This window comes from Saccopteryx leptura, chromosome 10, assembly GCF_036850995.1.
Source record: "Saccopteryx leptura isolate mSacLep1 chromosome 10, mSacLep1_pri_phased_curated, whole genome shotgun sequence".
Lineage (NCBI taxonomy): Eukaryota > Metazoa > Chordata > Mammalia > Chiroptera > Emballonuridae > Saccopteryx > Saccopteryx leptura.
In genome coordinates, this window is record NC_089512.1 from 43,699,380 (window position 1) to 43,711,500 (window position 12,121).

The window sequence follows — 12,121 nt, forward strand, 5'->3', positions numbered from 1 at the left end:
AGGTCAGGCTGGGCTTCTTCTTTTATGACCATTAACAGTGCAAAGGATGAAGGACTAGCTGTGGAGAAGCTGACCTAGCGTTCCCATCCTCAGAACTGGAGTAACAAACAGAGGGTAAGGGGTAAAAGCAAAGCGCTGCTTTCGCTCAGGAACCGAGGAGTCACTTCAAAGTCGCAGAACAGAATAAGGGAGAGGAACTGCGAATAGAAGGCCAGCAAGGAGACCCAGGAATAGAGGGTTCTCTCGAGAAGGTTGGGGCAGGTGGTGGGTCTCTTAGGAAGGCTGCTTGCAGGGGATCCCCCAATCCCCCGTTCCTCCGGCAGCCGCAAGCAGAAGAACCGCGCAGCAGCGCTGCCCGGTGGTCAGGCGGAAAGGAGTCAGCGGCAGTGCCGTCTCTCTCTCCCGGCCCCGCCCGGGCTGTACAGCAGGTCTGCGGCGGCCGCTGCGGGGTCGGGGATTGGCCCGAGCAGCACGCGGGGCGGGGTAGTCGCGCGCGCACGGCCACGGCGGCGGCGCGCGCGTGCTCCGTCGGTCGGTGCAGCGGCGGCGGCGGCACCGAAACGGGCCGTGGTAGTGGGTGGCGAGATGCTGTAGCGCCGCGCGGGGCGGGCGGGAGGTAACTGAGAGGAACGGGATGGGAGCGTCGCAGCTGGACAGTCGCGGTGTTCTGGGCTGCTGACCACGCACCCGGAGCTTGGAGCCGGCGGCGGCGGAGCGCCAGGCAGGTGAGTGTGGCGAAGCGGGACCCGGATATGTGGCGCGGCAGAGGGGCGGCGCGGGTTGTCGCCGGCTGAGGTGCCCCCGAGCGGGCCGGCGGCGCGCCCTTGCTGGCCACAGCCTTTGGTGCGGTGACTTCGTTGCCCGCGCCGCGCTTCCTCCCGGCTTGGAGGACTCCCGCCCTCCGGCCCGCCGGGGCGCCTCGCTCGACTGCGGCCCTTCTGGTTTCTCCAAGGTGAGCGGCGCTCCCCGGCCTCCCACGGCAGAGACGCGGCTGGGTGCTCCGGGCCGCCGGCGCTGTAGGTCGCGTTCCTGAGGGGACCCTCTTTGGAGAGGCGGTGTCCTTGCCCCCTGAGTGTACGTGGTCAATCCCGAAACGTCCCGACTCTTGGGTGCCTTTTTGCGCAGAATTGTATTTTAGTGGCAGGGATCCTGGACTGTTTAAGGTATGGTCGTGTTTTCAAGTCCTAGCGCTGCCACTGACCAGCCGCGGGGCCTTGGGCCAAAATGTCCCGATTTGTTAGTAGGAATAATAAGTAAGCACTTAACAGGCTTGTTATGAGGATAGGATAGGAAGATGTTACAAAACTGAACAGTAAGTGATCGGTAAGTGGTAGGCTGTTAGGAGCAACCCTGGTGCATCGTCTTGTCTACTATTGCTAATAATAGCTGGCTGCGCGTGTACATTTGGGGGCACAGTGTTTCCGAACTACTCTGGTGTTGCAGTAACCTGCACTGGAATTGCTTCATATTGGCGTAGCAATAGAATCTTGTAGCTTCATCCTAGAATGCTGTAGTCTTTTGGTTTCGGTTGGCTTGGAATACCTGTCTCATGTACTAAATGGAAATTGTTGCTGAAATAAACCAAAACGAATTTAAGATTGGTTTAGGATGGAAGATGGTGGAACACACAAACTTTGCTTTGTGTTTTAATAATCTTAAGTGACACTTAAACTCTGTCACTTGTTACAGAGTGTAAACACACGAGGATATGAAAACAAACTTCTTTTTCTGCATTGCTACATCGGAAGGGAGTGACAAGTGCTTTTGTAAACATCATTATAGGCTGTGTTACTGTTTGGTGAAGTCATCATAATTAAATTAGATGAGTACTTATTTTGAAGCTCTGAATGGATGTTTGGAAATATGATTCCTAATTAAATCATCTCCAACGAGTCAGAATTCTCAGCAATTCATTAATCATTTGGGGGTTTTAATGCTATGATTTAAGATTTTTATGGTAAAAGCAGAACTATTTAAGTCGTGATATGTAGCATAGGAGATGGTGTTTAGGATAAAGATGTTAACCTAGTTTCAGGAGGCAGTGTGCAACAAAGTAAAATTCTTTTAAGCTTTAAAACTTGAATTGGGCCTGGCCTGTGATGGTGCAGTGGATAAAAGCATAGACCTGGAACGCTGAGGGTGCTGGGCTTGCCTGGTCAAGGCACATATGGGAGTTGAGTTGATGCTTCCTGCTACCCCCTTCCCCCTTCTCTCTCTCTGCTCTAAAATGAATACTATTAAAAAAAAATTAAAAAAAACCCAACAACTTGAATTGTATTCACTAAAGCAAAAATGACTAAAAACAGAAAAACTTTGTTACACCCCCTGGGTCACACTCTGATGAGTGTCTTCTACCTTCAGTTTTTGTAGTTTTTTTTAGAAATGGAAAAAATTAAGTTGAATTTTGATTTATTGCTGTTTTGTACCTCTTGCCTATATTTCCTGCTTCTCGTAGCGATTCGTTCATAAGGCTTTTTTTCATCCATCTTGCTTTGTGAATGGAAACAAAATATATAGAAAATAATTTAAAGTGAACCTTTTAATTTAAATTATGTTCTTCCTTGTCTAATTAATGTTCTTTCTGAATTATGGTCTTCTCTGTTGTCTAACTTTAGACTGGTAAATCCAACAGTAGAAGCACTGTTAGCTACTGTGAAAAGGCTAGGGGTCAGAAGTCGGATCTTGGTTCTAGGCCTGGATGTGGGTCCTGAATGTCTAGGGCTTTGGAGATGTCACTCAATCCTTCTGAGCCTTAATTTGATTTTTTTAAATTTATGGAATTTGAGTGTGTGTGTCATCAGTAGGTTGGGAGGGTGGCGGCAGACTAGAGAATTGTAGTATGCTATAAATGATATTCCGGAATATTATGTTTTACCTTCTGTTGACTCTCTTACTCTCTTTTGTTGACTTTTCCTTCTCTTCCTGAATTCAAACATTCTGATGCCTCAGGGTTTTCAAGCCTGCCCCTATGTTTTTTCTACTTGTACTCTCTTGGATGATCCTATCATGCAAACCCTGTGATTTAAATACTATCAATGTCCTGTTGACTCTCAGGTTTGTTTTTTTTTAAAGGTACACTTTTTTGGTCCCAGATTTGGGACCAAATGAGGAAGTAATCAGAGGGCCTAGAGTTATTCTGTTAGACATCCTTATTCCCTTAGACTTCATTAACATGCTGTACTTCTTGAAAAGGCTAAGCATTCAGACCTTAAGTCACTGATAACAAAACAAATATGAATTTTGTTACTGTATACTGGATCATCAGCGTTTTTGCAAATAAGGAACAAATTTTTCAGCCTTCTTTTGCTTTTATTTTTTTAGTAAGTGGGAGGCAGGGAGGCAGAGAGACAGATTTCCACATGCGCCCCGACCTGAATCCACCTGGCAAGTCCCCTCTACAGGGCGATGCTCTGCCCATCTGGGCCTACTGCTCCATTGCTTGTCAACCAAGCCATTTCAGCACTTGAGGCAAGGCCTTGGAGCCATCCTCAGTGCCTAGGGCCAAAGTTCTCAAACCGTTTGATCCATGGCTGTGGGAGGGGAGGAGGAAGACAGAGACAAGGGAGGGGGAGGTGGAGAGAAGCAGATGGGCGCTTCTCCTGTGTGCCCTGAGAATCGAACCTGGGACTTCCACACGCTGGGCTGACACTCTACCACTGAGCCAGCTGGCCAGGGCCTTCATCTCTTAATTTAGACCCTTCTTTTTCTGAATTAATAGAAGTTTTTTTGGGGGGGGAGGGTTTGTTTTTTGTTTTTTAAAGTGAGAGGAGAGGAGATAGTGTGACAGACTCCGCATGAGTCCTGACTGGGATCCACCCAGCAACCCCATCTGAGGCCGAGGCTCAAATCAATCAAGCTGTTTTTAGTGCCTGAGGTTGAGTTGCTCAGACTACCACCCAGAGCCACGCTTGAACCACTTGAGCCACTGGCTGTGGGAGGAGAAGAGGGAGAAAAGAGAGAGGGAGAGAAGCAGATGGTTGCTTCTCCACAGTGTGCTCTGACTGGGAATTGAACCCAGGATGTCCATATGCTGGGCTGATGCTCTTTCCACTGAGCCACTGGCCAGGGCCAAGATTTTTTTTTTTTTAATTTTTAAATTTTTCAGCGAGCAAGAGAAACAGAGATGTAGTTGCTTCACTTTAGTTATTCATTCATTGCTTTCTCATATGTGCCTTGACTGGGAGGCTCAAGCAGAGTCAGTGACCTCTTGCTCAAGCCAGCGACCTTGGGATCATAAATATGATCCCACACTCAAGCTGGTGATCCCATGCTCAATCTGGTAAGTCTGGGCTCAAGCCGGTGTCCTTGTGGTTTTGAGCCTGGGACCTCAGCATTCTAGTTCAATGCTGTATTCACTTTGCCACCAGCAGACAGGCTAGACATTTCTTTTTAGATGACTAAAGAGATTTTAATAAAAAGACATTTCCAAAAGAGGAGTGACATTGAATTTTAAAAATTTAGCCTACAGCCTGACCTGTGGTGGTGCAGTGGATAAAGCATTGACCTGGAAATGCTGAGGTCGCTGGTTCAAAACCCTGGGCTTGCCTGGTCAAGGCACATATGGGAGTTGATGCTTCCAGCTCCTCCCCCCCTTCTCTCTCTCTGTCTCTCCCTCTCCTCTCTAAAATGAATAAATAAAAAAAAAATTTAGCCTACAGTAAAGTTTATTTATTTATTTATTTTTAAATTTTATTTATTTTTTACAGAGACAGAGAGAGGGATAGACAGGGACAGACAGACAGGAACGGAGAGAGATGAGAAGCATCAATCATTAGTTTTTCATTGCGCGTTGCAACACCTTAGTTGTTCATTGATTGCTTTCTCATATGTGCCTTGACCGCGGGTCTGGGGCCTTCAGCAGACTGAGTAACCCCTTGCTGGAGCCAGCGACCTTGGGTCCAAGCTGGTGAGCTTTTGCTCAAACCAGATGAGCCCGCGCTCAAGCTGGCGACCTTGGGATCTCGAACCTGGGTCCTCTGCATCCCAGTCCGATGCTCTATTCACTGTGCCACTGCCTGGTCCGGCAAAGTTTATTTTTTTATGTACTACAGTCCTATGAATTTTGACACGTGCATTGATTGTTGAAATTACCACAATTAACAGTATACAGAACAGTTCCAACATCTGAAAGAATTCCCTCATGTCCCCCAATTCTTTTTTTTTTAATTTTAATTTTTAATTTTTAATTTTTTTTACAGGAACAGAGAGTCAGATAGAGGGACAGACAGGAACGGAGAGAGATGAGAAGCATCAATCATCAGTTTTTTGTTGCGACACCGTAGTTGTTCATTGATTGCTTTCTCATATGTGCCATGACCACAGGCCTTCAGCAGACTGAGTAACACTGCACTTGAGCCAGCCACCTTGGATCCATGCTAGTGAGCTTTTTGCTCAAGCCAGATGAGCCTGCACTCAAGCTGGCAACCTCGGGGTCTCGAACCTGGGTCCTTCCGCATCCCAGTCCGACGCTCTATCCACTGCGCCACCGCCTGGTCAGGCTCCCCCAATTCTTAACACTTGAACATGGTTGTTGTTTTTTTAGTTTTTCCATTGAGAGAAAGAGAGAGAGAGAGGAAGGCCAAGTGAGAGAAAGGGAAAGGAAGAGAGAAAAGTATTAACTTGCCCTGGCCAGATCATGCAGTGGTCAGAGCACTGTTCCAAAGTACAGAGATTGCTGGTTAGATCCCTGGTCAAGGCACATACAAGAATAGAGTGATGTTCCTGTCTCTTTCTCTCTCTTTCCCTCCCTCTCTCTCTAAAATCAATACCATATTTCCCCATGTATAAGATGATCCCATGTATAAGACACACCTTAATTTTGGGGCCCAAAATTTAAAAAAATGTATTATATAAAGTTATTGAACTCAGGTTTTATTCATCATAAGATTCATACAATTCATTGCTGTCAAAACTCCCATTCATAACCTTGTCCTCATCTGTGTCTGATAATGAGTCACTGAGTGGAAAAACAAGCGGGAAATGCAAGTAAAAAAATCTGCAACCACTGTATAAGACGCACTAGTTTTTTAGACCCCACATGTTTTGCAAAAAATTGCATTTTATACATGGGGAAATACGGTAAATAAAAAATATTAAAAATTTTAAAAAGCATCAACTTGTTTCACTTAGTTGTTGTTCCATTCATTGATGGCTTCTGTATGTGCCCTAATGGGGGATTAGACCCATGACTTTGGCATGTGCCAGGCCAACACTCTATCTACTTTGCAACCCTGCCAGGGCCAACTCGGTGCCCCCCTTCTTTTCCAAGTGAGAGGAAGGGAGATAAAGAGGCAGACTCCCACTTGCACCCTGACCAGGATCCACCTGACAGCCCTGACATCTGGGGCTGCTGGGAACTGAGCTATTTTTAGCGCCTGAGGCAGAGGCTCTATGTAGCCATCCTCAGCACCCAGGCTGATGTGCTCTAACCAGTTGAGCCATGGCTAAGGGGGAGGGGGAGGGAAGAGGAACTGGGAGCGAAGAAAAGCAGCTGAGCACTTCTCCTGTGTGCCCTGACAAGGAATCAATCCCAGGACATCTACATAGCGGCCAACGCTTTCTCTACAGACTGAGACAACTGGCCAGGGTCCTTAGTTTTTTAAAGAGAAAAGTTCTTATGTAGAATATGTCAGAACTGAAATGAGTAGATAATTGATCAACCTAATTGTTGATTTTCTTCTAGAAATATATATGAGGGAATTCCAATCTTCAATGTAATGGTCTTACATGCAATACAGTATTTAACTTTGTAGATGGAGGGATGTTTGTAAAGGCTTTAAGTTAAAAAAATTATTGTATAACTTTTGGAACCCTCCCATGTGATGCAAGTCTCATAATATCAGGTTATAATACTGACCATCTAGCAAAACTTTTGGGGCTAAGTCTGTGATAAAATCGTAATGGACATCATCACATATCCTCTCATCTCTCTTTAGTAAACCCAGAATTCTTATTTACTGCTATCACAGGGTAAACTAGAGATTATTTTGCATAGGATTACACTGTGAAGTTTCAGCTTTTCTTTTTGGTCTGTCTCTAGCATTGTCACTTTCTGCTGGCCTGTCCATTTTTTTTCAGCACTTAAGAGTTTTAGGTATTCCACTTTTCTAGGTGTTGAGGGGGAGGATATGATACCTGTACAGTTAAAGTATATATATTGCAAATGTAGTTTTCCATTGTCCTGTTAGCTTGGTTCCAGCCTAAAGCAGTTAACTTAGAAATTCCATGATTTTCTCAGAAAATTCACAGATCCTTCCCTTGAAAAAATCCTGGCTTTAGGATTTATATATAGTATCTTTCCCCCACCTCTTCACCAAGAATGTCTATCGCCTTATTTCCTTGAATATTTAAAGCAGATCACCTGAGGTTATTATTACTTGACCCATTAACTGGGAGTATTTACTGCAGAAATAATGTTAGTCTGGACAGCACCCTATATCCTGGTATTGCTAGAGCAGAGTGGGTCTCCAGCTCAGAGTCCCCTGTGCAAACTACATAGAAGGGACCGCTGAATTGCTCTCTGTGTAGTTTGTCATCCTTCTGTGCTCTGGCTTCCTGGGAGACCACCAAGCAAATGCTTATTTGCCTTCAAGGGAAATGTGATCTTGATTATCCATGCCTTCAGGAAGAGGATTATTTGGATTAAAAGAAATCCTTGGGTAATCCAGAAGCTTTATTTAAACTGCAGTTTGCCCACATTCCTGACCATAGTTTTTCTTGCATTTCTTATAACTGATTTATAATATGTACTCATTTCATATCTATCGCCTTTTACCATTTTGAAGTAATGGCAGTTGTGAAGTAGTGAAAAGATGGGAGGGGTCCAAGCGGGTTAGATAATCATCAGGCATTGCCCCACATAATTTGGTGTTGACTGGGTGGTTTAACCACAATGCTTACTAGACCTTGAAGATCTGAATTCCATGAATTCCTTACCTGCTGAGCCACTGGAAGAAATTTGAGGTGACTGTCAACAAGAGGTCATACTTCATTTTAAGACATTTGTACTTTACTAGTTTGAATGTTTGAGCTTTTGTGATTTAAATAATGAGATTTCAGATTATTAGAGTTTTAAATTCAATACAGTTTGAACTTGTCTTTGTTGTTCATTTAATAATTCAATTTATTGACAGTTTTCATGGTAATTAACTGAAGACCTGCTATTCAAAATAGTGATGCTCAGTTTTTGTAGCCAGTCCACTGACTACTACTTCCAAGTTACATGTAATTACACAGTAAATAGTTTCTACTAAATAGTTGAAATATGGTAATTTAACATTGTTTACTCTTTTTTCTTTTGCACATTTGTGTGTGTGTGTGTGTGTGTGTGTGTGTGACAGAGAAAGAGACAGACAGACAGGAAGGGAGAGAGATGAGGTGCAATGACCGTAGTTGTGTCACTTTAGTTGTTCATTGATTGTTTCTCATACATGCCTTGACTGGGGAGCCCCAGCCCAGCCAGTGACCCCTTTCTCAGGCCGGCAGCCTTCGGATCATGCTGATGATCTCGTGCTCAAGCTGGTGACTCCCTGCCCTAGCACAGGAGCTCTCAAGTCAGGTGAGCCCAGGCTCAAGGCTGTGACCTCGGGTTTTTTGTATTTTTTTTTTTTAGACAATTAAATTTAACATGGTGACATTGGTCAACCAGAGTACATAGATTTAGAGAAAACATCTCCACATCATTTAGACAGTTGTTTGGCTGTATACCCATCACTCAAAGTCAAATCATCCTCCATCACCCTATACTTGTTTCTCTTAATGCCCCTCCCCCCTCCTCCCACCCCAACCTCAGGGTTTTGAACCTGGGACCTCTGTATCCTAGGTCAGCGCTCTATCCTCTGCACCAGCATCGGACAGGCAGGGAGAGAGATGAGAAGCATCAATTCTTTGTTGTGGCACCTTAGTTGTTCATTGATTGCTTTCTCATCTATGCCCTAATTGGGGGTGGGCTACAGCAGAGCAACTGACCCCTTGCTCAAACCAGCAACCTTGGGATTCAAGTCAGTGACCTCTGTGTTCAAGTCAGCGACCATGGGGTGATGTTTATGATCCCACGCTCAAGCCAGTGACCCCACGCTCAAGCTGGTGAGCCCGCGCTCAAGCCAAATGAGCCCACGCTCAAGGCAGCGACCTTGGGATTTCCTCTGCGTCCCAGTCCGATGCTCTATCCACTGCACCACCGCCTGGACAGGCGCTCACGCTCTCTCTCTCTCTCTCTCTCTCTCTCTCTCTTCATTTTAGAGAGGAGAGAGAGAGAGAGAGAAACGGGGGAGGAGCAGGAAGCATCAACTCCTATATGTGCCTTGACCAGACAAGTGCAGAGTTTTGAACCGACAGCCTCAGCGTTCCAGGTCAACGCTTTATCTCTTTTCTTTAAAAAATAAGATTTTATTGGCCTTGGCCAGCTGGCTCAGTGTATAGAGCGTTGGCCTGGTATGCCGACAGGTTCCATCCCCGGTCAGCGCGTACATGAGAAGTGACCATCTGCTTCTCTTCCCTTCCCTCGCCCCCTTCTCTTTCTCTTCCCCTCCCACAGCCTGAAGTGCTGAGGATAGCTTGGTTGGTCCGAGCGTCAGCTGTATGTTGGTTTGAATGTTGGACCTGGGCACTGAGGATAGCACGATTGGTTTGAGCATCAGCTCTGGGAGCTGAGGATAGCTTGGTTGATTTGAGCATCAGCTAGGTGGATCCCAGTCAGGGCGTATGTGGGAGTTGATTTCTCTATCTCAGCTCCTGTCACATTTATTGACAGGAGGGGGATGGAGCGAGAAGTATCAACTCATGGTTGCTTTACTTTATAGTTGTTCATTGATTGCTTATTTTATGTATCTTGATTAGGCAAGCCCAGGGTTCCAAACCAGCAACCTCAATATTCTAGGTTGTTGCTTTATCTACTCTGCCACCACAGGCCAGGTTGTTTACTCTTAAACTACGGATTTAGTGTAGGTCCTGTAGTATTACATGCCATTGAGTAGACAGACTCCTGTTTCTGGTGACCCTCTGAATGAGTGATGTCCACTGTGTCCTGTCCTCAGCAGCCCTGCTCAGCTCCAGTAGACCTATGGCTTCTTTTATGGAGTCAATTCATTTCCTATTTGGTCTTTTTTCCTGATGCCTTCTATTTTCCCCAGCATTGTTTTCTTTTCCGTAGAACCTTGCCTTTTCATGATGTGTCTGAAGTAGGACAGCTTCTGTTTTGTCATTTTGCCTCCTGTAGTGTTTCAGGCCCAGTTTGCTTTAGGAACCACATGTATTTCTCCCCCTCCCGCCCCCAGTAGTCTTCCTGGCAGTCCCGGGTGTGCCTAGTCTACTCCAGCATCAGTGTCTCTCCCTCTCCTCTCTCTCTCTCTCTCTTTACATCAGAAGTCTTTATTTAGATACTATTAGAATCAGTGTTTTCCTCTAGCTTTATAAATCATTACAAATTTCTGCCATTATATTATGTGAATAATTACAATTTGTGAGGTAAAACTTACCTTTGCAGTTTTTTTTCAAATTTATTGATTTTAGAGTAAGGGAGAAAGAGACAGAAACATCAATCTATTTCTGTTTTTTTTTTTTTTTTTTTTTTTTTTGTATTTTTCTGAAGTTGGAAACTGGGAGGCAGTCAGACAGACTCCCGCATGCGCCCAACCGGGATCCACCCGGCACGCCCACCAGGGGGCGATGCTCTTCTCCTCTGGGGCGTTGCTCTGTTGCAACCAGGGCCATTCTAGTGCCTGAGGCAGAGGCCATGGAGCCATCCTCAGCGCCCGGGCCAACTTTGCTCCATTGGAGCCTTGGCTGCGGGAGGGGAAGAGAGAGACAGAGAGGAAGGAGAGGGGGAGGGGTGGAGAAGCAGATGGTTGCTTCTCCTGTGTGCCCTGGCTGGGAATCGAACCCGGGACTCCTGCACGCCAGGCTGACGCTCTACCCCTGAGCCAGCCGGCCAGGGCTCATCAATCTATTTCTGTATGTGTCCTGACTGGGGATCTAACCCACAACCTTGGCATATTGGGACAATGCTCTAACCCAGTGGTCAGCAAACTCATTAGTCAACAGAGCCAAATACCAACAGTACAACATTTGAAATTTCTTTTGAGAGCCAATTTTTTTTTTTTCAGAGAGAGAGAGGGATAGACAGGGACAGACAGGAGCGAGAGAGATGAGAAGCATCAATCATTACTTTTTCATTGCGCGTTGCAACACCTTAGTTGTTCATTGATTGCTTTCTCATATGTGCCTTGACCGCGAGCCTTCAGCAGACTGAGTAACCCCTTGCTGGAGCCAGTGACCTTGGGTTCAAGCTGGTGGGCTTTTTGCTCAAACTAGATGAACCCGCGCTCAAGCTGGCGACCTCGGGGTCTCGAACTTGGGTCCTCTGCATCCCAGTCCAATGCTCTATCCACTGTGCCACCTCCTGGTGAGAGCCAGGAGGCTCTCAGGCTGAGAGCCAAATTTTTTAAACTTAAACTATATAGGTAGGTACATTCCTTATCGAGGTAGCGCCCGCACATGGCATTTTGTGGAAGAGCCACACTCAAGGGGCCAAAGAGCCACATGTGCCTCGTGAGCCGCGGTCTGTCAACCACTGTTAACCAACTGAGCTATCTGGTCAGGGCTTATCTTTGCAGATTTATATTTTCAAAAGTCAAGTTTCATATTTATCAGCTATATAGATGTCAGTCCCCTTAATTAAGATTCATTAAGGTTGCCGGGTAGATCCCAGATGGGACACATGTGGGAGTCTATCTCTTCTCTCTCTTAAATTAAAAAAATAGAAAAGGAAAAAAAGATTCATTATAGTTCATTTGACTGGGGGGGGGGGGCGCTCTGTTCTGATGAGAAACAGCTGGAATTCTCTTAACATGATTTTTTTTTGTGAGCATAAGTATACATCCATAGTAGTAGATGGTTATTGATTTGGCCCTGGCCAGATAGCTCAGTTGTTGGTTAGAGCATTGTCCCAATATGCAAAGATTGCTGGTTCAATCCCCAGTCGGGGCATATAAAGGAATAGCTTCGATGTTTCTGTCTCTTTCTCCCTTCCTCTTTCTATGATATCAATAAGTAAAAATATTTTTATTATTTTTTTAAGTGAGTGGAGGGGAGATTGAGAGACAGACTCCTGCATGCTCCCAGA

The 12,121-nt window shown here is 45.5% G+C and overlaps 1 protein-coding gene across 4 annotated transcripts in view; it reads left to right on the plus strand.

The window, feature by feature from the left end:
- The first annotated feature begins 543 nt into the window (after positions 1 to 543).
- PIK3CB (phosphatidylinositol-4,5-bisphosphate 3-kinase catalytic subunit beta) overlaps positions 544 to 12,121 on the plus strand; it is a 213,666-nt gene continuing 202,088 nt past the window's right edge. For 3 of the 4 annotated variants that reach the window (XM_066352040.1, XM_066352039.1, XM_066352043.1), the window contains exon 1: positions 544 to 725. The gene's annotated coding sequence lies outside the window, so the exon portion shown is untranslated. Of the gene's footprint in view, positions 726 to 885; positions 953 to 12,121 lie in introns of those variants that run through there. The other variant, XM_066352042.1, reaches the window with a different exon arrangement.